At 43.7% G+C, this 22,953-nt stretch overlaps 1 protein-coding gene and 1 pseudogene across 3 annotated transcripts in view; both read right to left on the bottom strand.

Annotated features, from left to right (window-relative positions):
• The window catches only part of LOC136838137 (zinc finger protein 208-like), a 207,667-nt pseudogene that overhangs the window by 61,573 nt on the left and 123,141 nt on the right, over positions 1-22,953 (bottom strand).
• LOC136838173 (zinc finger protein 569-like) overlaps positions 1-22,953 on the bottom strand; it is a 160,768-nt gene that overhangs the window by 114,573 nt on the left and 23,242 nt on the right. The gene's annotated exons all lie outside the window — the stretch shown is intronic.

Raw genomic sequence — 22,953 nt, 5'->3', positions numbered from 1 at the left:
ATCAGAAACCAATAAAATAACTTATAAAAACAATGTGATAACGGCTCATGCCTACCTCTGTTGGTAAGAGCGTGGGGCAGCCGATGTTCTATCCGTGCAATCAATGAAAGGGTGCATTCTTTACTTAATCGAAACCTCATCAGAAATTCTTCCTCCGTCATGGCATGGAATGGGTTGCTTCTGTCTGTCACAACCCTTCGTATGTGGCCATGCTGATAGCGCTGAAGATTTCGGATATGACAAAATTGTCGGTACATGCTGAAATATATAAAATATACAAGTAATGTAAGACAGAACCTTTAACATCAGTTAAAAACCAACACCATTTCCATGCATGAGCTATCACATCTATTGAGGAATGTAATTAATTTACAATTCAAATTGCAAGTTTACTTGCAACTACTATTTTATCTTTGTTTCACACCACACAGAACAATCTAGTATGATGCCTTGAAAATATTGCACGAGTTAACATCAGTGTACTACAATGCTCGAAAAATAATCAAAGGAATTCTCACCTGTCAAACTTTGCAGAAAGCTTGTTGATGTTGTTATACTTGAAATCCGGAGAGGAACATCACCAAGTTCATAAAATATGGAGTTTTGTCCGCCTGTACAATAGCTTTTCTTTCTTTGTATATGTAATTATTTTTGTAAGATGTCTTTTGATAATATCAGAGTTTTCCACCAGCAAAGAGTTGATGTCATGACTACTATTTACTTATAGGGTTTGCAAGGCATGTCTGGACCACCCTCTAAATAGTATTGGAACCACCCCTTAAATTATAGGGAACCCTAAATTTATAGGGCCTATATATGTTCTAAGCATAGGATTTTAATATAGGGTCTATATTATAGTCCCTATATTTTCTCTTAGCATATGGAAGGGCTTACGAGGTAAGTCAGAAGCACTGTGGTGTTCAGTCAAGAAACCCTCGTTACCCATGTCTAAGAATGCGTTATCTTACTTTATCAGGCTTTTGATAAGAGAGGCTTATTTTGAATTTAATGAAACTAATCTACAGATTCTTAAAGTTAAGATGCACGAGGTTAGGGCAGTAACAACCTCTGTGGCTTTTAAACAGAATAGATCCTTGCAAAGTATTTTAGACGCGACTTTCTGGAGAAGCAAGTCAGTGTTCGCTGCGCATTACCTCAAACAGGTTCAGACTGTATATGAATACCGCTACACTCTCGGCCCATTTGTAGCGGCTAATTCAGTAGTGGGTGAAGGATCTACCCCTGCTATACCTTAAACCTATACCCTTTTTCCTTTTCTTGAAATGAAGGAATTTTATTATGGTTGTTTGCGAAGGCTGGACGCAGTCTTCCGCAATCATTAGCATATGTGTTGTTTTTTGTTAGTTTGTTGTGTTTGTTGGTCAGGTGGTCTTTTTTGTTCCTTACTAGCGCCCGGAACAAGGGTATTTCTTTTTCAAGGAGGTCTAGTCACATAGAGGTTATACACCGGTTGACAGCCCCTAGAGATTTTCAGCCCCCTGGGCGGATCGCTGGATCTCTTAAGGAATGCAGACAGAATGAGGCAGGAAAACTTTGAAATCTGCTTCCTTAACAGGTAGGAACCTTGAGTTGGTTTTACAATTTTAATTTTGTCAATTCCAACGATGCTGGCTGTCTCTGACCCTCCACCAAAGGTGTCAATCAGCTATATATATAACTACCAGTTAAGTCAGATGTTTAAAAATTATATTTTCATAATAAAATAAATTTTTGAACATACTTACCTGGTAGTTATATATAATTTAATTCCCACCCTCCTCTCTCTAGAGACAAGAGGCATGGAAGATCTGAGGAATACCTGATGTGGTTCCAGATACCTGGATAGAGGGTGCACGGGTGGACCACCTGACCTACCTGTCGGTGATTGCCGCGAGTTTTGAAATTCTGCCGTGACGTCAGGGACTTAAGCTATATATATAACTACCAGGTAAGTTTGTTCAAAAATTTATTTTATTATGAAAATATCATTTTTATAATAAAATAAGGTTTCACACATGCTTACCGAACAATTACATGATTAAAGCCCTCCCTCCTCCCCACAGTTGGACGGGGTGGCTCAACGAATTGTCATGTAAAGCACAGTAGTACCGGGAATCCCCAATAGTGGGCGGGGTCGTGTCACCTACATGTCAGCAACGCTGTTAGCGCCGAGAAATTTGGGATTTCGACTGCCGTTAAGGTAAGACGCATATAGCTATGTAATTGTTCGGTAAGTATGTGTGAAACCTTATTTTATTATAAAAATACCATATTCACATCTTTCTACCGTTGGGACCTTGCCCATGGGTCCATGGACACTTTTTTCTTGGGTCATTTGGTGGTTGCTAAACAAGTTGTGTAGCTCACCTAGCTCCCCTAGAGGGACAGGTAGCATCTCACCTAAGGTGTTCAGTTGCAAAGAGAGAGAGTGAGTGAGTGATGGCCTTCTCCCTTTCTCTTTTTATACCCTTCCTTGCCTGTAGTTCAGAAGGACGGTTGGCAAACTGTCGTGCTGGACAGGTGTGCAATGCATGTGAGCTACATAACTGAGTACTGTACCCCGTCTATAATCTGTAGATTAATAGATGCAAGCCCTTCCCCTCTCTCTAGCAAGGGGAGAGAGGGGCTGACAATAAAACAAAACCCGTTGGATTATTAGCCTTGTATTGTTTCTGAAACTTTGGGTTCATCCAAGCCCTTTTTGAATCAGTGATGCTATACATGCTTGGTGATGGCATGTTAGTGAGCGAATTCCCTTACTCACTCTTCTTAACCACCAGTTAACCCATTTCCAACTTGCTCTGAAAGATACTCCATAAAAAGCTCTGGTTTGTATGCCTCTGATAAAAATGTGTCATATTTGAAGAAATGTAGCTGCACATACCTTTCAAGACTGTCATCAGTGTTGCTGGTCTTAACAGCTACTCATGTATTGTATCTGCTGTAACAATCAGTGAAACTAATTTGAAAACTTTCATCCCTCTTGAAATTACTACTCAGTTCACCCTTACTATTTTTTCTTCTTATTGTATAAGGCATCTGTGGATAATATGGTGTTATGTATAACTGGATCACATATAATTAAGCATTTGCTGTAGAGTGCTCTCCCATTTTTACATGGGGATAGGTTCCAGAACCCACTACGGAAATGAAAAATTCCTTCTAGAAATGCTTGTAACTGCCAAATACTGTACCTTGTACCCCTTAAACTAAAATGCTTATAACTGCCTATTTTAACATTTCACTGCTTAATGTGATACTTCAAACAAAAATATGCTGTACCTTAAATTATCATAATAAAACAATTTAATATAATTTCAAACAAAAAATACACCTCAAACTATCATCCCAAAACACCCAAAGTAACCTTACATTACAGTACTCTCTACTACTGTTACTCTTAAGTAGGCTATATACACCCCTAAAACATTTATAACTGCCTATTTTAACAGCTCATCGCCAAAGGTGACAGTTCAAACAAAAATATACCTCAAACTATCATCCCAGAACACCCTAATATCATTTCCAAGTCATGTTGCAAAATTAAGTACCAGCCTACAACTGTTACTCTCAAGTATCCCCTGACATTCAGAGACACAAGTTCTCTTTGACCTACATAACTTTGCGCATCGTTCTGTGCATACTGTAATGCTGGGGTACATTTTACATATTGGATATTGATATTGCAATACACTCCTGAACACCTGAATTCCTGAATTAGCCCTGGTCACCTACCAGCCCGAACTACATCCCCATAGCTTTTACCCACTAAGTGGGTAATAAACTGTCAGCGTTACCAACGCTTACAGGAAAATCTAGTCAAATGAGTTACCTGAAGTCCCATTGGCAACACTGCTGCAAGTCCCGGCCGAGTGAGGCCGAGATACCCCAGTTGCTTTTTGTTCGTCATGCTGTGTGGGTGTGTCCCACATCAGGCGAACTTTTGGTCATTTAGCTCGACCCCATTCAAGAATTTGGACATCAGATCACGATTTGGACGTTTTCAACGCATTTTCTCCTGGATGGATTCTTTATTGATAGGATTTGGAACTTCTCTCCCGATTTTGACTTTGGACTCGTTTGGTTAAGTCAAACAAGAAGACGTCGCTTTTGTGCTAGTGCCGATGCTTCCACTTTGTTTACATCTTCGACGACAGAGCCTTCTTCTGCTGGAGATGCTGATGCTCATCGGCCCTACACGTTCTGCAAGCGTAGGGTGAGTACCCTCAAACATGATCGACATTCTGTTTGTGTTTTCATGTAGGAAGACACAGTGTAGTATCAGTCAGATAGGCAGCGAGTCTTGGTCGGTGGATCAGATGGAAGAATTATTCAAAAAGTTAGAGGACTAGTTACTAGCTGAATATGTCTAGTCTATTAGTCTAGCTTTATGACTAAATTAACGGAAACTAGAGATAAGGATAGTAGTAATAGTGTTGTAGATACTAATCATTCTTTTTCAGCCCCCCTGCCTGTTCCAGAACCAGCCCTAACGGGTGCCGGGGGTCATGGTGAACCGCAAACCTCGAAGGTAGGATCTGCTGGCCCCCCCAGCGCAGAGCAGGCAGTGTTGGCAGCAGATTTCCCCCTACCCTCTAAAAGTGTAAGTTCTGGGTTGGATTTAGAATTAGGAATCACTCAGAAGGGTAGGAATTCTAATTAGGAAGTATTCAGGAAAAGTAGTTGAGCATGGTCATCTTTGGGTTTAGGTCTCTCATTTAGATCAATCATCGGTTTTATTTCCTGCTTCGTGCTCTGTGCAACAAAGGTTTCCAGATCCGTTGAGGGTCATTCAGATTTGGTTTCTGATGTATCTGGTTCTGAATTTTTGTTTTTCCTTGAATACTCCTCCTTCGAAGGTTCCTTTTCCTTTGGGGGTTTAAAATTTCATTTGTCTTGCGATGGTGGTAATTCTGGCGATCGAGTTTTTCCAATATTCATGATCATGTCTTAAAGAAATTTCTGATTTGATAATGTCTATCAAGATTATCGGGGCGGGGGGAACAGAACCAGTCTATTTTCTTTGAAATCTATGGCCTCTTCGGCCGCTACGGAAATTTCCCATTTTTCCCCTTTTTCTTCTAAGCCTTCTTCTATCGCCCTTCTCAATCTTCTTTTCGGTCTGCTCTTTGGAGGGCTCTCAGGGGTCTTTGTTGCACATCCTGTTTTCTTGGCTTTTAACTCAGCAGAGCAAGGCTTTCTTGCTTCAACCCTGTATTTTAGAGTTCAGCGGCCCCCTCCCTCTCTTCGGGGTTAAGGGAAGAGGTACTTTTTACGGATCCGTTGTCTTATCACCTTTTGCAAATCCGGTAGTTTGTCAGGCATCCGGTCTAGTTGCTTCTCAGGTGTTTGCGGAGGTGTCAGCAACTCCTTATTTCATTCTTTATGGGTTCCTAACTGTAATGTATCCTCCGCGATTCTTGTGGATGCTACGGCAGTCAGCGATTCGCCTGTGCCAGCGTTCAGTGTATCAGCACCGATAGTTTCCGCAGCCTTTCCATTCTCCAGGATAGTTTGTAAATACCTTCTTCTGTTACCTTCGGTTCAGTACCTCGTAACTTCCCATTCAATACTCCTTTGAGTTTTGGTCCGCTTGGGACCTTCTCCATCTGTCCAGCGTCGGCATTGGGCTCTCCGGTGGTTACTCCGAGTGTGGCTTCTTCCTTCTTCCCTCCTTCGGCTTCTTCTTTCTCAACTCTCCGGCAGGTTTTCTCTGTCCCTCCGTCTAGGCATCCATGTTGGTTCGGGGTTGATTCCGGGTCTTCAGTTCCGGATTCCCATTCTCATGCGGTTTTGATACATCCGGATTTGAGTGGTTCGGGTGTTGCGGCCTCTTTGCTCTCAGGAGTGGGCGTGGTCCGCCCAGGTGTTGCGTCATCCGTGTTGGGTGGTGCAGGGTTTGCGCAACCTATACTTTGGTGCCTCCAGTATGTTCGGGATTGATACGTCAGGTGTCCTTCTCACGCATCCAGGTGTAGCAAGTTCCGGGTTTTCGAGTTTGGCGTTTGCTAGGGATCGGCCTGCCTCTTTCCTGTTCCGGCTCGGTCGGACCAGTCCGACAATCCTCCGGCTCAGTCGAACCAGTCCGACAAGGACTGTTCATTTGGAGAAGAGGATCTGGCACCGGATATTAGTTCTCCTTCAGCCAATGAGAATGAGTATAAGCGGATGGTAGACTTCCTCACTTATCCTCAATCCAAGGTTCCAGAGGAGCCTACGCTACCGAACCAACGATGTTCGAGTCGCTATATGCGACAGAACCAGTAGTTGCTCAAACAAGATGATTCTCCCTCCGGTCTGGTACTGCCTGACACCTCATCACTTCGGTGTCAATAAGGCTGGCATACCAGGTTAACATGTCGCCTGACCGTACAACGTTCTTTGGCAGAAGAGGAGGGGCTTCTTTTGAAGCTTCCACCTCACTATCTGGACATTCGGAAAGGGTTCTGTTGAGGGCACCTTTTGCGCTCTGCAACAGTCTTTTAGGGAGGAGGATATCTCCTCCATGGTCTATTTCGTGTAGCCATCGTCAGCAGTAGCGTCACAGCAAGCTATGATTAGTTAGGCTGCTTTGGGTTCAAGGAATGTGGCCAGTATAACGAACTTGTTGCCTCTAACTCATGTCTCCAGTGTCGGCAATTATGCATCGTTGAAGGTACAAATGTGGAAGTAGAGGTTCCTGTCTAACAGGGAACAGCCGGTACCCACTTGAAGAAGCCTCTTAGGGAGAATGTCCTCCTCTCTCTCTCTCTCTCTCTCTCTCTCTCTCTCTCTCTCTCTCTCTCTCTCTCTCTCTCTCTCTCTCTCTCTCTGTCTCATTCCAGGTTCTTGTGTTTCCGCATGCTTTCTCTTCAGGTATGTCTCAGGAATCGCTGGGACTTCCACATCGAGAATGCAGGTATAATCTGGAACGATTCTTGCTTGTCGGATCGTCTGTGATTGTCAGAAGAAGGGCATCTGACATCTGGAAGGTCTATAGTCTCCCCTCTTCCCAACGTTCATCTGTACTCAGATGCCTCATATCAAGGTTGGGGAGCAACCTTGGAGGAACCCAGGCTTCGGGCCTCTGGAGGGATCGGGAACGAGAGGAGTCATAACCTTAGGGAACCTCAGGGCTATAAAGGAAGCCCTCAGGTGTTTCTCAGTCCTAGTGTACAACACAGTAGTGGGTCTGCTTTGCGACATTGTAACTGCCGTGTCATATTGGAGAACTCGGGGCGGGGGGTGGGAGGGGGAACAAGATCATTAGAACTTAGAGGTGTATAATTTCCGCCATTCGGTCTCATTCATCAGGTAATCAGGAATTGCGGTAGTGTCAAGACGTCTATGATTCTAGCTCTTTGCTGGCTCTAACGCCCGTGGTTCCGGAATTCCTATGTTCCTCCTCATGCAGAAGATCTTTTAGACAACCGCATTTTCACCATTATCATCCAAACTCTTGCGTGATGAACCTAGTTGCGGGCGACTGCCGAGCAAACAGCTAGACAGTCCAGACACTCAAAAGCTATGTCTAGATAGTGTTTCTTTCAGCTTGAGAAATCAACCCGTAAGCTTTACCAGGTCAACTTGACATGGGGAAGTCTGTGTCGTAAGGAAGGTCATTCCATCCTTAGGCCTGCCATAACCGAAATAGCTGGTTTTCTTTTATTCCTTCAGAAAGTCAAGATTCTTCCATTTTTGGCTATTGCTGGCTACCGCTCAGCACTTTGCAGCACATTTTTAGATCTTCCCGAAAATTTCTAATAGTAAGATCTTCTTTGACTTGTTACGTTCCCTTGGGCTCTCTCGTGAGATTTGTCGGAAGTTCTGATGTTAAGATAATTGGTTAGGTGTTTTATTTCTTCCTTTCGGCTTTAGCTGCAGATTAAAAAAAAAATGGCCAAGCTTCTAGGAAGTTTCCTAGGCAGGAAATGATAAGTATTTCTCTTCTTCCAGAAGTCGTGGCCGAGGCTAAAACTCTGCTTCGTTCGTTTAAGGTTCTTTATCTGCAAGTGTTCGGTTCCAGCATCAGTAGGAATGTCTTTATGTCCGATGTGAATATTTATCAAAGGTTGATAAACTCCGTCCGCTTCTGTGTACACTTCTTGTCTCACCGCGGAATCCTACCCGTCCGCTGTCAAGGATGAGATTAGTTACTTTCGGAGAAGGGTTCCTGATTCCTGGTTCATAAGCGCTCACTACACGAACACAGTTGCGGGCACACTTCAAGATTCTCGTGTGGTGCGAGGTTTATGCCCTTGAACGCAATTTAATTTGACGTGACATTATATTTAGTATTTAACAGTTTTTTTTTTTTTTCATTACCGCACAGTATTCGAGTATGTCCACTTCATCTGCCTTTCTAAGGAATGGTTCAGAGCTTTCTATTCTGAAGGTAGTTTACTTGCGAGTCTGTCTGTGTTTTCTTCCTGTACTTACGAGACGTTCAATTCGCCCCACCGCGTATAGTGGCAAATTCTCCTATCTAGGGTGCGTTCAATTAGCTGAGGTGGTATTCTCTTAGTGCGAAGACTCGGAAGGTTATTCACTTAGTCCACGTTTAACGGCGAAGTCTATTATCTAGGGTGCGCTCATTTAGCTAAGGTAGTACTCACGTAGTGCGGTGATTATTAGGTTAACTAGATAGAGAAATTCCTTCTAGGCTTTAGAATCTTAAGCAATAGTGATAGTATAATCACATGAACTTAGGTTTAGTACATCTTGAGTATCCTAGTCTTTGATAGTTTCCCTACGAGAGTCCAAAGAGGTGCTCTCGTAGGCTAGCCTAGGTTGTTTCGTAGGCCCTGGGATACTTCTGCGCTCGTTGGCCTTTGCCGCAACCTGCAGGGCGGAGGGTCATCAGCTCGGCACACTGCCTCATTCCCTCCTTAATGGGTAGGCTCTGAATAGTCACCTGTGAGATGCATCGTTCTCCTTTTTACATGAAAGTTATTCTCTTAGTCCGTGTGTAGCCGCTAACCCTTCTATTGTGGGTGCGTTCATTTAGCTAAGGGGATACTCTCTTAGTGCGGAGGTTCTTAGAGGTGGCCACTTGGAAGTCGGTGTCGGTTTTCACAACTTTCTATCAAAAAAGACATTCAGTTTTTTTGAAGAAGAATTTCTCGCTTGGTCCCTTTGTGATGACCAACTCGATCTTATAATTGCGTAGTAATGTTAAGGGTGGGGAACTCTAGGTAATGAACGTAGTCTGAGGAAATTTGGAATATTGGATTCTCTGTTAGTCGTGGTTCATAGTGAGAATATTAAGTTTGATGTTAGTACTGTGAAGATAGGCAGATCCAGTAGATAGGTTTGGTTTCTTCAACCTCTTCTGCGCAGACATCGGCGGCAACGGACGACGAAGAACTCGAAGATCCTGCACACTCAACTTCTCCTCCATACATGAGAGGCTACAATAGCCACATGGGAGGTTCTTCGTACCCCTCCATACATGAGAGTGCTTTGATTAGCTACATGGGAGGTTCATCGTACCCTCCATACATGAGAGTGCTTTGATTAGCCACATGGGAGGTTCGTCGTTCTCCACTAATCATTGGAGGCTGTGATTAGTCACATGGTTGGTTGGTTTTTATTTTGCTACTCTCTATCCATGAGGAGGTTTGAATACCACATGAGAGGTACCTCGACTCAGACCCTCCATGAATGAGAGTGCTTTGATTAGCCACATGGGAGGTTCATCGTTCTCCACTAATCATGGGAGGTTGTGATTAGCCACATGGTAGGTTGGTTTTTATTTTGCTACTCTCTATCCATGAGGAGGTTTGAATACCACATGAGAGGTAGCTCGACTCAGACAGTACCCTAGACATGAGACTGACGTCAATTACTCTCTCTACAGACATTCTTACCTGCCGAGTGGGATAACCAGGTGAGGATACATTCATTTATACAGAGTAGGGGAATAATGAGTTACCTGCTTTCCCCGTCGGCAGGTTGGGCTGAATTAGGTTGATCCCACCTCACTAAATTTTGTTAATTGGGCTAATTCAGGTGTTCAGGGAGTGTATTGCAATATGAAGTTTTCATAATAAAACTAATATTGTAATACTTACCTGAACACCTGAATGATTCCCACCCTCCTCCCCACTTCAATTTGAATAGTGGATAACGCAATTGGGGATCTCTTCCTCACTCGGCCGGGACTTGCAGCAGTGTTGCCAACGGTACTTCAGGTAACTCATTTGACTAGATTTTCCTGTAAGCATTGGTAACGCTGACAGTTTATTACCCACTTAGTGGGTAAAAGCTATGGGGATGTAGTTCGGGCTGGTAGGTGACCAGGGCTAATTCAGGTGTTCAGGTAAGTATTACAATATTAGTTTTATTATGAAAACTTCATATTTTCCTTTGTTGTAAGATGATTTTGAAATGATATTTACTGTACAGGTATGTATTTTAGTATAATACTGTACTGCTGTATAGAGCATATCTAAAATACATGGGTAGTTCAGAGCGACGGGATATGTACCTCCAGACGGAATGCTAGGTTTGTTACGTCGTGTTAGTATTTTTGTGATTACGTTGTAAATACACTTATGATAGAAAAATTATTTACTTCAGTAAGTTCTTGGTTTGTGCTATTTGTGGGTAGTCCTCACCATCTCCCATACACTTATTAAAAAATCCTTGTTCTCTCTCTCTCTCTCTCTCTCTCTCTCTCTCTCTCTCTCTCTCTCTCTCTCTCTCTCTCTCTCTCTCTCAATATACATACATTTTAATGAAAAATTACAGCAATTAGTGAATACACAGTGTTGATCTAAGGACAGAGTGAACTAATGATAATTTTAGAGATATGCCTCAAAGACAAATCTGCAAATGAAGTTTCCCCCCCGGACAAGTGAATGTTGTGTTCCACAAGAATCTGCAACAAAATGAAATGCGTAAAAATGGGGGGTCGCTGTATACTGTGCCCTTCCTGCTGTTACCCCACAAAATTCTTATGTTGGTCTCTTGCATTTTCTATTCCTGGCCTTTGATTTGTTAATAAGGATATGTTCATAAGTAATACTGTAATGTTAAGCTAAGAAGGTTTTCAGATGTGAGAGGGAGGGAGTCAATATTAACTGAATCTATTGTTGCATTGTTGCCTCAGGAATGTTTTGATGCTGTGTCTGGACAACATTTGGTTAGATTGTATTAATATTTGGATAGTACTGTCAAATGCACACCTTAATTAAATTTTATTTATTTTGCTTCAGTTCTGGCATTATGTTTTCTAACTCTGTGTTGCAATCTTTGATTTCAGATTCTCACTCAGAAGAACCTTCCTTCCTTCGTCAGTTTTGAGCAGCAAATTACAACAACAACAAGTAAAATCTGTTCTGAATATTAGATTCAAACATCAGCAATGAAATCTGGTTGTAGTCCTTCAAGATATTGTAATACTTAATTTATAACAGATTTATTGGATAATCATTTGTAAACAATTTTGTGTTAAGAGTTGTCAACTGAACACATTGTCATTACAGAACAGGGCAGGACAAAAGGCTAAAATGAATCCAGAACATTCTCTAGAATTACCTTTGAAAAGTGAAACTGAAGGTGCAATACCTCTACCTTTCATAAATCAAGGAAACAGCAACATGGCTGCCTTTAGTGAAACCAGTGATAATAACTTTATGTCTGTGGATCCACTGATGGATATCAAGGCAGAGACAGAAGTATTCTTTAAGTCTAATGAAGGTGATGCATATTCATATAAAATGAATTCAGTACACATTGAAAAAGGTTCACCAAGTGTAACATATTGGGAAAAAATTTTTTTGAAAGTTGGACACATCCCAAGAGTGAATCCAGAACATTCTCCAGAATTTACGTTGAAAAGTGAAACCAAAGGTGCATTATCACACCCTTCCATAAATAGAGAAAACAGCAACATGGCTGCCTTTAGTGAAACCAGTGGTGGTGACTCTTTGTCTCTGGATCCACTGATGGACATCAAAATTGAGCCAGAGGTATTCGGTGAGTCTAATGAAGATGATGAATATTCATATGAAAGGAATTCAGTAGTGAATGAAAAGATCCACTAACTTGCAAAAAGAAGTAAAACAAGAAAGAAGGAATAGTCACAATGGAGAGAAGCCTTTCAGATCCACTGACTGCAAGAGAAAGCATTTTACAAGAAAATTAACCTTACAAGTCATATCACAAATCCTACCCGAGAGAAGCCATTCATATGCAAGGAATGTGAGAAAGCATTTTCCCAGAAACCAAATCTTACACGTCATATGAGAATCCATACTGGAGAGAAGCCATTCATATGCAAGGAATGTGGGAAAGCATTTTCCCAGCAGAGCTCACCCGCTGCTGCCACCAGTCACAGCTTGACCGCCATGCCATTTAGCGAAGTTATAATATTTCAGTATGTCTATTTTGGCTTCATTGCAAACATAAAAACATCAAATCAGGGGACGGCAGTTAAACACACAGAGAAGCAAAAATATCGTTTTTCAAAACTGTGTTATCGACACTAACCGTGACCATACGCGATTCAGCCACAGTAAACGAAAGCCAAATGTTTGCATAATAAAGTAAGCTCCATACACCACGAGAGAAAAAGCCTCGGCGAAACACTTCCTCTACAGGCAGACTTCTCATCTTCAGACTTCGCCAGGCTTTCATTTTATCGCTCAAAGAAGTGAGGCCTGGCCCTCCTACTGTGCCAGAGAGAGAAACATGATTCTTTCCAAATCTTCCTTCTTGTTTTGTTTTGTAGCCTTCAGCCAACAGAAAATTGTTTGTTCAAATAACAAGATATTATATGAGAAAGCAGGAACAGATCTTGGACTCAGACCGATTTGACGCGCACAGCGTAATCCCGAACAGTAGGTTGGTTATTCGCCTGACGCCACCTAACCGAAGGCCACATGGAGACCAAGCATTACCGGCAGGAGCTCACGGTACGCTCCGATACTCCAGCCACGCCTCATCGCTCGGCGAAGTAGGACCAGACGGCAAACAGGCCTTCGTTTGACTTCCTCGCACATCCAGTTACAACACGCCAGGCCGCCTTCTCGATCAGCGAGCAGCAACGTTGTCCGGTCAGCATATTGGACGCTTCGGGAACAGCCAGATGTTGTTACGTCAGTTACTTTCTCCGAGGGCAGCTTACACGTCTCGTCGTTAAGATGCAGTCGCATTCGAAACAAGACGTCAGCCTACCTGATCGACTGAAATGACCAGCGTCGCAGATTCGATTTTAACCGTATCCGGGACTTCTGTTCGTGAGAAGTTTCCAGCCGATCCTCATCGTTCATTGTGTTGGGGAATTGAGACGATCAGTTTGCTTATAGCGTCGAAGAACGGCAATTTCATGCACTAAAAAAGCCTGCCTTCAAAAAGGAAACATGCCAGGTGAAGGAATGAGTGTACTTCTGCTGAAGTTTGTTTTCCAATCGTGTCTTCTTCAGTTCTTTTTGTTGGAGAATCGACAAAAGTTAGCGAAAGACTGAAAGAGACTGAGAATTCTTCCTTATATAAAAGAGGATCGTCGATCCGACCATAGGATTGCTTGAACTCATCCTAGTGCCACGGTCGTCAACAGGTTGTAGCAACACTAGAGGAGAAGTGTTGTAGAATAGTGCCCTGGTTATCATCGACTTCAAAGATTTGGCTATTGTTCGAGGTCCGCTTGCAACGCAGTTCTAAATCGACAATACCGTTTGTTCTCGTTCAGCCTGCAAGAGACACTTCGCCGCATAAGTCGCATCATCGTTTGTTGTGTCGAAAATGTTCGAGCAGCATTCGCTTGTTGGCGCTATCATCCTCGTCTAGCGAATGCCATCAGGAGAGCCTGCCAGATTTTGAAATTTTTGTCGCCATCTGTGATTTTTCATCGACCAAGAACAAAGCAGGCTCCTCTATAAAGTTCACAGCCTGGGCGTTGCGATAGTTGCTTTCTTCCCTCGGGGATTGGAACAGGATGTTTCACGCCTTTCCCGTTCAAATCTCCGGGAGCAGTCATACCGCAGTTCGCCGTTCAGGCCAGCGATCTGTTCATCCTCATGCTTAAGTTCGATTCTCGAGTTTTCTTCTTCTGGAGCCAGACGCCCGAGACCCTTCATGAAGAGACCTCGCTCATACAAACTCATCACGGCGATACCTTGACCGCTTCCGGACCTTCCGACTGCTTTCAGACCGATCGAAACGGGGTCAGAGCCGCAAGGGGTTTTTCGGCCGCTATCGCCAGAGTCATATTCTTCACCCAGCTTAAGCGAGCACCAAAGGCCGGCGTAGAAAATAGTGTTTTCCTCTCTCTGTTACTGTGAAACAGGTTGCGGATTTTCCTTACTTAAGAAAAAATGATATAGCAGTTCGACACAGTGTTGTCGTTACTTTCGATTGCATCAGACACCAGAGACACGTTCACACTCCACAAGACGTCTGCGTTTTCAGCTGATATTTTCCTCCGCTTCGGAACTGATCGATCGCTCGTTTTTGATGTTTAGTTCTTTGAAGCCTTCACTCGTATCTTTCAGATGTTACCGAAAACGGCATTCTTCACGCTTAAGAGAGCGAGAGAAGTTCGCGTCGTCATGTGTTTTCAAGGAACACAATGCCGTCTATTTGGCTTCCTGTTTCGGCTGAATGACAGATCTTCTGATTCCTGCTCAGACACTTTGAAATTAAAGGTTTAGTTGTTATTGAACAGAATTCGAGGGAGTTCTTACAGTTCAGTTACTCAAGTACACCTTAAAGAACAGGCTAGATTACTGTGGTTCATTGATGTTTTAGTGTTTTCAGAGGCACCAGTTAAAGTATGTCGAAGAGCACTGGCATTCTTCATTGGACGTTATTATCTAAAGACATCTCTAAAACAGACGCACTCAACTAAGTTGTTGAGAGTTAATCATGCAGGGCATGTCACAGTGTCAGCGTAGAATAGCATTTAGTGCCAACTTGAAGGAAACACTGGTAAGTTGTTCACACTCTGGCAAGATGTTAAAATATTATTTTAAATTAAAGCCGCTGGGATCATACATTATGTTTCAGCACCTGGGAATAGCATTCCTTGTCCTCTTTGACTGTGTTTTGGTTAGCTGTCGATTAATGTGGAGGCAGTCTTTCCCGTCCTTTCGTAAACTAATGCTTAGGTGCCAGTGGCTAGTAATGAGCTTCTTGTCTCTGTAAGGGCTATGCAGCCCAACACATTGTGTCACGCCATGACAGATCATCAGCTGTTGGCAGTCACACGCCACGGTGCAGAAGCAGATCAGAGTGACAGTAATCACCAGTCAGTTACGCGAGTCAGATAAGTGAACTAAAATAATTTTGCCAATGTTTTTCCTGTTGCTACCAAAGGTGGTTCAGCTATATATATCTGGTAAAAATGATATTTTTAATGACAAAATAAAGTTTATCTACTTCACTGGCAGATATATATATTTATATTGCCTTCTCCTTCCTCTGTGAGACAGTGGCGTTAGAAAAATCTGAATAGAAAATGGTTCTTGACACCGCCTCCCAGCGTAATGGGTACACCACTCGACCGCCACTGCGTGCCGCGAGCTGAGCTTGCCGGACCTGGAGAATACAGTTATATATATATTCGTTAAAGGAACAAACTTTATTTTCATTAAAACATCATTTTATTATGAAGCTTTCTTCTCTGTTATGGCACTGAATGGTTTTTCTGGCCTCATAAATATCAGCAGCATTCATCTTCCTTCAGACGATGTCAGTAACATCGCCGTGAGTTGAATCTCTGGAGCAGTCAGTCAGGTGACTACTCTCTTCAGCAGGATTATTTTCGAGTTCCCGTTACGTACTGACCGGAGCACAGGCGCACGCACTTCGCGCCTTCCGAGGGAACGCCATTTAAATCGACACGCTGGTCCATCATCGCAAGTTGGGGGATTTACGGTTCGCGCAGCGCATTCAGTGTTATGAGCGCTCACTCCGCACCATCGCCCCGGCGAGCCAGCCGTAGCCGGTGATCGTCCCAACACACGGCATCTGCCCACGACCGCTGCCGACTCCCGACCAGCCAGCCGCAGGACGCCACGCTGTTGAAGCGGAGGATGCCTTTCGTCAGAGGACACAGCGACGTCAGCACTGACGCCTGAAAAACCGCTCCAGACGTCGTGCCGAGCCTGATGTCATCTGCCTGCGTGCAGCTCCTCCACTGATAGGGTGTCCATATTTGTCAGACAGGGGGACTCGCTTCTCGTCTGGACCAAGTTCCGGGGACCACTGTCATTAGCACATCATTTCCATAATAAGAGCTGTCTGAATGGTGAAAGATCCTCCACAGGCCTGAAGGTGCAAACCATGCTGTTGTTCTCTCCGGAAATAATTACTGCCTCTACTGCTGAGATCGCTCTGCACAACAGCACTTTCTTCACGAAAACACGGGGAGAGCCTGGCAGCTCCCGGGGAACCCAGTGACATAGTGGTTTTATCAGGTTGAGACACTCACGAGCCAGGCTGCCCCTGGCTATACCCTGCCTTCACCACGCCAGTCAGACGCACACTGAGTCACCCTACAGAGATCATTTCGTGGTGCGAAGAGCAAGAGCCTGAGTAAAGTCAATTACGGGGAAAAGACCGACATCTATAGAGGTCCCGCATTCTCGGAGGACAACGAGTAGACCAAAGCCCCGCAGAGGCCAGACTTCTCACGCCTTCCTCGGCGCAGTGAGACGGGCATCCCCGGAAACCAGGAACAGGCGGTAGCAGCACCAACAAACGCTCCAGCAGACACGAGAAGGCGACCACCCTCCTCCGCCGACATTGACAAAGCCAGTGCCCTTCGTTGCCCCAGCATACTCGCTTGACCAGACATACCTCCGTTCTGGGGAGTGGGGAAGACAAAGATGGTGAACATCCAGCTTCGCGGTGTCTTCGACTCATGACCAACATGTTTATCATATCGGTAAATTGCACGATTGTCTTTCTAAATAAAGTCAGCGCTATGCACAAAGTAACGAATTATTTATGCCGTGTGTCAGACATTATTCACTATGTTTTCTGTATGAATTCCAATCCGCTCTTGCAAGAATTGTTTGACTCGGTTCACCTGTACCTACTGCGGTCTTCGTAGTACACGCATCCCGCTTATAAGCAGTCATTTTTATCGTCAGTCCAGCAGTACTTCAACTCCACATCAGCTTACGCCAGTCTTCTTTCGCAGCTCGTCTTCGCTCTTCTTCGATGTTTCTCAGAACCGGATTTCGACAAGGATTTTCGAAAAGTCCACGTCCGGCTTGCGGGCGGAATTCACTTTTGCGCGATACCAATTGTTGCCACCTAAAGACGTCCTGGGCGGATTTGAAATAATAATGATTGGCGCGTTTCACACCAGCGTTACCATGCATTTCTTGAGCGCTACTTCAGATTTCCGTATTAAGTAAGTCATAATGACTTTCGTAATTACAACACAGTCATGAACATGCATCGAAGTTTGACTTTGTGGACTGAAAAGAGGAAGAGTATGTGCTAAAGTGGGATCAAAGAATGACAGAAGCATATGAGAGGTTGAAAGAGGAAGCAGTTACGGATGTGGAGTTGGCATGCCCTGATTGTGGCCCACAGGTGATAATGCCTGAAGTGTATAATGGCGCCAGTGGTGATTCAATGGGGGGATGTCTGATGCAGAAGCAAGTTCTGAATGGTATTGAGAGAAACAGAGTGACTGCATATGTAAGTAAGGCATTTAGTAAAGCAGAGCAGAAGAAATCAACGATTGAGAGATTTGGCTGCATTGAGGTTTCGTTTGAAAGCTTGTCGATTGCTTTTTTTGGCGGGGTGAGGTTTTGTGTAAAGCCAACCACCACCATTTGGTTTATTTGCACTGTATGAAGAATGTAGATAGCAGAATACCATGGGCTGTGCAGGACTTGAGTGAGTTTCATTTTATGACTGAGTTCTGTATGTGCCAGGAGGAAGGAACGTGACAGCTGATATGATTCCTGGAATACCTGGGAGTGGGAAAGGTACTATGGAAGACAGCATCAACCTTGAGTATTTGCTGAGGGGATTGGTTGTATTGAAAGAGAGTAAGGAAGGTGGTGATCCAATGTTTGAAAGCGACTGAATGGACTGAAAGATTTGGTATGTGATGATTCGGAGATATGAGTTCGGCACCTGCAGGTGACTTGAGAACACAAGTGATGACAAAGTGGGTGAGAACCCCAAAAAGATTGGAATGCGGAAGCTTAGAGCATAGGTTAGAGAGCTCAAAGCTTTGTGTGAAGTGGGGAGACCCTAATGTATCAAGCAGAGAATGTCAAAGTTGAGTGAGTATGCACTGCACTGGCAGTGTTTGAGTGGGGTACACTACAGCTGGGTTGTGGAAAAGAAGGGACATAAGTGTGCGCATGAGTCTGAGGAAAGATGAGGTTTGGCAAAAGAAAGTGGGGATAAGGAATGCAAAGAGGTGACTGAATTGATTCCAAAGAAAGTGTAGTACAAGAGAAGAGTTGTGGGGTGACAGCAGTGGCTGACATGCACAGGAATGAATATCGTGGTCTGGTTGATACTGGAGCCCAAGTTTCGTCTGTAAGTGCAAGAGTGGGCAGGGAGATGGAAGTGTGTACAGGAAATGTTGAGCGTAGATTTTGCATGGACTGGGCAAAGGACAGGTTGGAGCATGGGAAGAGGTACTTTTGGTTGTGAGTGATGAACTAACGCCCTCTTGTTTTTCGATTGGGGTGGACTTTTTGACTGGAAGGGGTTGCAGTTTGGGGGCCTAAGAACCTTAAGTAAAGCCCACAGTGTACCAAAACAAGGAACAGATCTGAGTTTCTTTCCTGACAAAAATCTCCCGTTCACAGAATCCATAGACGAAAAGGCTATTCATATATACAATCATTTCACTCTACACCCAGAATCAAACTGCCATGTAACATCCTTGTATGGACAACCTTCATTTTATCAGTAACTACATTAACCTTGGGAGCAATCTTTTAGAAACTCCATAAACTGTAAGACTTGTGATATATACTAAGTACCGCCGTTACTTACGGCTCCTAATCTTCTCTTCCCTACTGTCGTTTGCATATTCAAGAAATAAACAGAGCAAACCTTGACTACATTCCCCCCAAAAAAGCTATATGTTGGCTGGATTGATTTATAAAGATCTGGTTATGAAGCCAAGGACTGGGGCAGTTTCAGCTACTCAGTGCTTAAGGCAGTGTGAAGAGGGACGCTGCACATAACCTTTCATAAAGCCTACAGTGCACCATACGGGTTATACGGGGTGCACTGAAAGTGCTAGCCTCCTACATGGGAAGCTACAAGATTTCTCATTAAACACCTTCACACTCACCCATGACAAAGTAAGTCTCAGTCGAATAAGCCACTAGGGAGATTTCTCTCTTCTTCTGGTTATCATGGGTCTTGTCTTATCTTCCCGTACACTTCAAGGTGGGTGGCTGCTTCCTTTTTCTTTCTCTCAAGGGGTTTTCGCTCTTGTCTCCCCCACTGTTTGATGACAATGACATTCAGGGACCATCTTGTAGCAGACACAGTTGCGAACCTGCGAACGACATAATCGGTACAGAAGCCTTACTTGCATATCTGACATGGCCTAAAAACTTCCTGAATACAGTATGTTCTGATCATGGGCTGATCAAGACAATTTACCTACACACCACCTGATCATACACAACGCAGTACAAAAACTAGGCAACTAGTTTAAATTTGGAAGAGATCCGGGTACAAAATATCATGTACATAAGTTACTGTGCTTAAAAGTTAATGCGTACTAACTCCACTTAAAACTTGTACTCTATGCAAAAGGGCTTTGAATATAACTTTGTTAAATATCACACTTACCAAAGGCTCAATCACCTGTTGCTCTTAAAGAGGATTAGTGTGGTGCAATACGCAAAAACTGACTGTACTTCAAATGCATGCCGCTTACCTAAAACTACTTGAGATTCTTAGCAACTGTACAAGACAGAAACCAAATCCTACCTTTACTTTACAACAGAACTGAATTTTACACTGATTCTTCCACCCAATAACTCAGTAATCAAAGTGAGAAATGATGAAGGCAATAAGGTTCCGAGTCACTCCATCTTACCCGTACACAAAATTCTGCTGTCAATCTCATTCTTTCAAGGAACTTTGCAATAATTAACCTTGTTGGTGCAAATTGAAGATAAGTTCACCAATGGAAAAATATCTTGTTGAGAAAGCATGCCTTCATCAAGAGTACACCCCACAAAAGTAAGTATTCAAACATATCCTTTGTATAGAGGACATGAATCTTTTGCCTTACTGGAAACTGCACACTTTGTCGATCACAAGTGGTATACTTCAATACTTCACGACCAGTTTTTTGTGCACTTAGTTCGAGTTATGTGGCCGTTACTGAAAACATGCCTGTCTTCAGCAGTGTCTTTCATGATATAATTCATCCTCTGCCAGGGTTCCCTCGCTCAGAAAGGACAAGTGTGGCAGGCTAACCCATCTCACCTTGAAGGAAGGAGGCTGGAATGTGGAAATTGAGGAGGGAGCCACAATCAATTCAATGTGGTCATGACCTGATGACTGACAATTTGGCATAAAAAATGGCCATCAACAGTCCTGGACAGCTCAGCCAACCCACCAGGACAAGGAGTCTTATAGATACTCAAATTTTACCAATAACACTCTGATCATGAGCTGCAAACCCCTTTCTGTCAATTCTCTGACATCTGGTGACCAACCTCTTGCAAAATCCTATTCATTTCTAGTGAAGTATACCTCAGTTTAACCAGATCACTGAGGAGCTGATTAACAGCTCTCCTAGAGAGGGCTGGCCCAAAGATTAGATTTATTTTAAGTGGCTAAGAACCAATTGGTTACCTAGCAATGAGACCTACAGCTTATTGTGGAGTCCAAACCACATAATAACAAGAAATGAATTTCTATCACCAGAAATAAATTCCTCTCATTCTTAAGTGGCCGGTCGGGGAATCGAACGAGGGAGCAGGAGAGTGCCAGCTGAGAGCGATACCCACCCGTCCCATGAGGAACTATTCATTTCAAGAAAACAGCAAAATTTCTAATAGGGTTTGATAAGAAACCGAGTAGACACCTGACCCAATAAATATTTCATGAACCAAACTGTGCTCTCAAACTGAACAGGAAAATCAAGAAAGGCTGGGATACTATCGCCTACCAGAGTTACTTTCTTTCAGAATTTGGTAATCACTAAGATGACATTTCTGTAATAAAATAAGGTTCTATATATACTTAACCAGTAATTACATAACTATTGGTTTCTTTGAAACTCCAGCTTAAAATTTTGAAATCGCAGGTCACGCTAGTTTGTTTTGGCTATGGCAACATGCCCCGCCCACTTTCAGGTGTAAGAGAAGGTACAACAGAGCAAAGAGCTCAGTTCCTTTATGGAAGTCCGAGCAAAGGGAGGCGGTGGGTGGGCTCCGATCATGCAGTTACTGGGTAAGTATATACAAAACCTTATTTTATTATAAAAATAACAATTTTTAAAAGTAAATTGTATTTTTCCTAACTATACAAACCCGAGGTCCTTTACATTAGGGATTACTTTCAGGCATAGGCTAGAAATGGCCGTTAAACTCTTGAGCAAGGTGGTTAGGCAGTAACTACCTCCAGGTAGGCGAGGATACCCACCTGCCCGGGTGTAAACATTCCAGGTTGCCTTTCGGCCCAGGTACAGATTGAGGGGTGGCATGAGGTGGGCATAAAGTGTAAAGGACCTCGGGTTTGTATACTTAGGAGAATTACAATTTACTTTTAAAAATTGTTATTTGTTCCGACACAATATACAAACCCTCGGTCCTTTACATTAGGAGACTCACTGATTGGAGGGAGGAATCTGATAAAGTCTCTCTGAACTGACTGGAGTTCACCACCTTGTCTTCCCTTCCTGGTCGTGAGAGCGAGGAAGGGAAAAGCTGCCTCTGACAAAAGATCGGGTTGTAAGAAACGCAGGATCAGTTGTCACACTTCTGGGTCCCTTTGCATGAAAGAGGAAATGTCAGTTCATGCAAAGTAGGCTAGGAAGAATTTGATGTTGGATGACAATAAGGCAAATACAAGCATCGGGTTTGTCTCATAGTCATGGTCTCCTTCCTCCCCTTGCAAGAGGAAGGAGTGGGGTTGCTTCTATTAACCTGAACGGAAATAGAATGGGAGCTCCCGTTAAGTGCTTCTCTGCCTCGATCGCCCGGTCCAGCTTGTAACAGCATGTCCGCTCCCTGCCCGTGGGAAGAGAGCCAGGATGGGGAGAAAGAAGAGAGGCCAGTCACTCAACATTCATTCTCCCAATCACACCTGTACAACATAGGCGAGATGCAACCTGTCCCGTTAGGGGAGCTGGATAAGCTACACAACTTGTTGAGCAGCTACCACAGGACCCAAGGAAAAAGTGTCCAAGAACTTGTGTGCAACATCCCGGAGGTAGAAGGAGGTGAAGGTAGTCTGTTGGGACCACACACCCGCCTTCAGCTCCTGTGGTACCGACATATTCTTCCGGAATGTGAGGGATGGACCAAGCCATCAACTTTGTGAGCTCTCGGGTGAAAGGTACCGGTATCGTCGTCGTCAGCTGCCAAGTACCTCCTTTGATCGCTTCACGAAGTCAGGAGGAAGATGTGTCCTTAGACACTTCTTCCTTGGGAGAGACAGTACTAGCGAAAACGTTGACGACATCCAGGTTAGGAATGTCGAACCTTTCGAAAAGTACCACAGCTCCCAATAGGACAAAGTAAAGAATGATCTGGATCATCGATATAAAGTCCAAGGAGGAGGGGAACAAGAAGGACTTGAACCCGACAGTCGATGCCAATGGATTCGGAGTCCACCTACGACATCCCAGAAGGAGTCGAGGTATGATCCCCATCCCTGTTCTTCCATCTTCTACGCCAAGGCCAGGGTAACATGAGAGATTGAGAGATGGACCTAAGAGGGCATATCTCTATCCGACGACTCTCGTAGGGCGAGTGCAGAGCACGGACAAGAACCCTAAACGAGAGTCGC

This window comes from Macrobrachium rosenbergii, unplaced genomic scaffold, assembly GCF_040412425.1.
Source record: "Macrobrachium rosenbergii isolate ZJJX-2024 unplaced genomic scaffold, ASM4041242v1 171, whole genome shotgun sequence".
NCBI lineage: Eukaryota > Metazoa > Arthropoda > Malacostraca > Decapoda > Palaemonidae > Macrobrachium > Macrobrachium rosenbergii.
The sequence above is the reverse complement of the archived record's forward strand: the minus strand, read 5'-3'. Positions and strand labels throughout refer to the sequence as shown.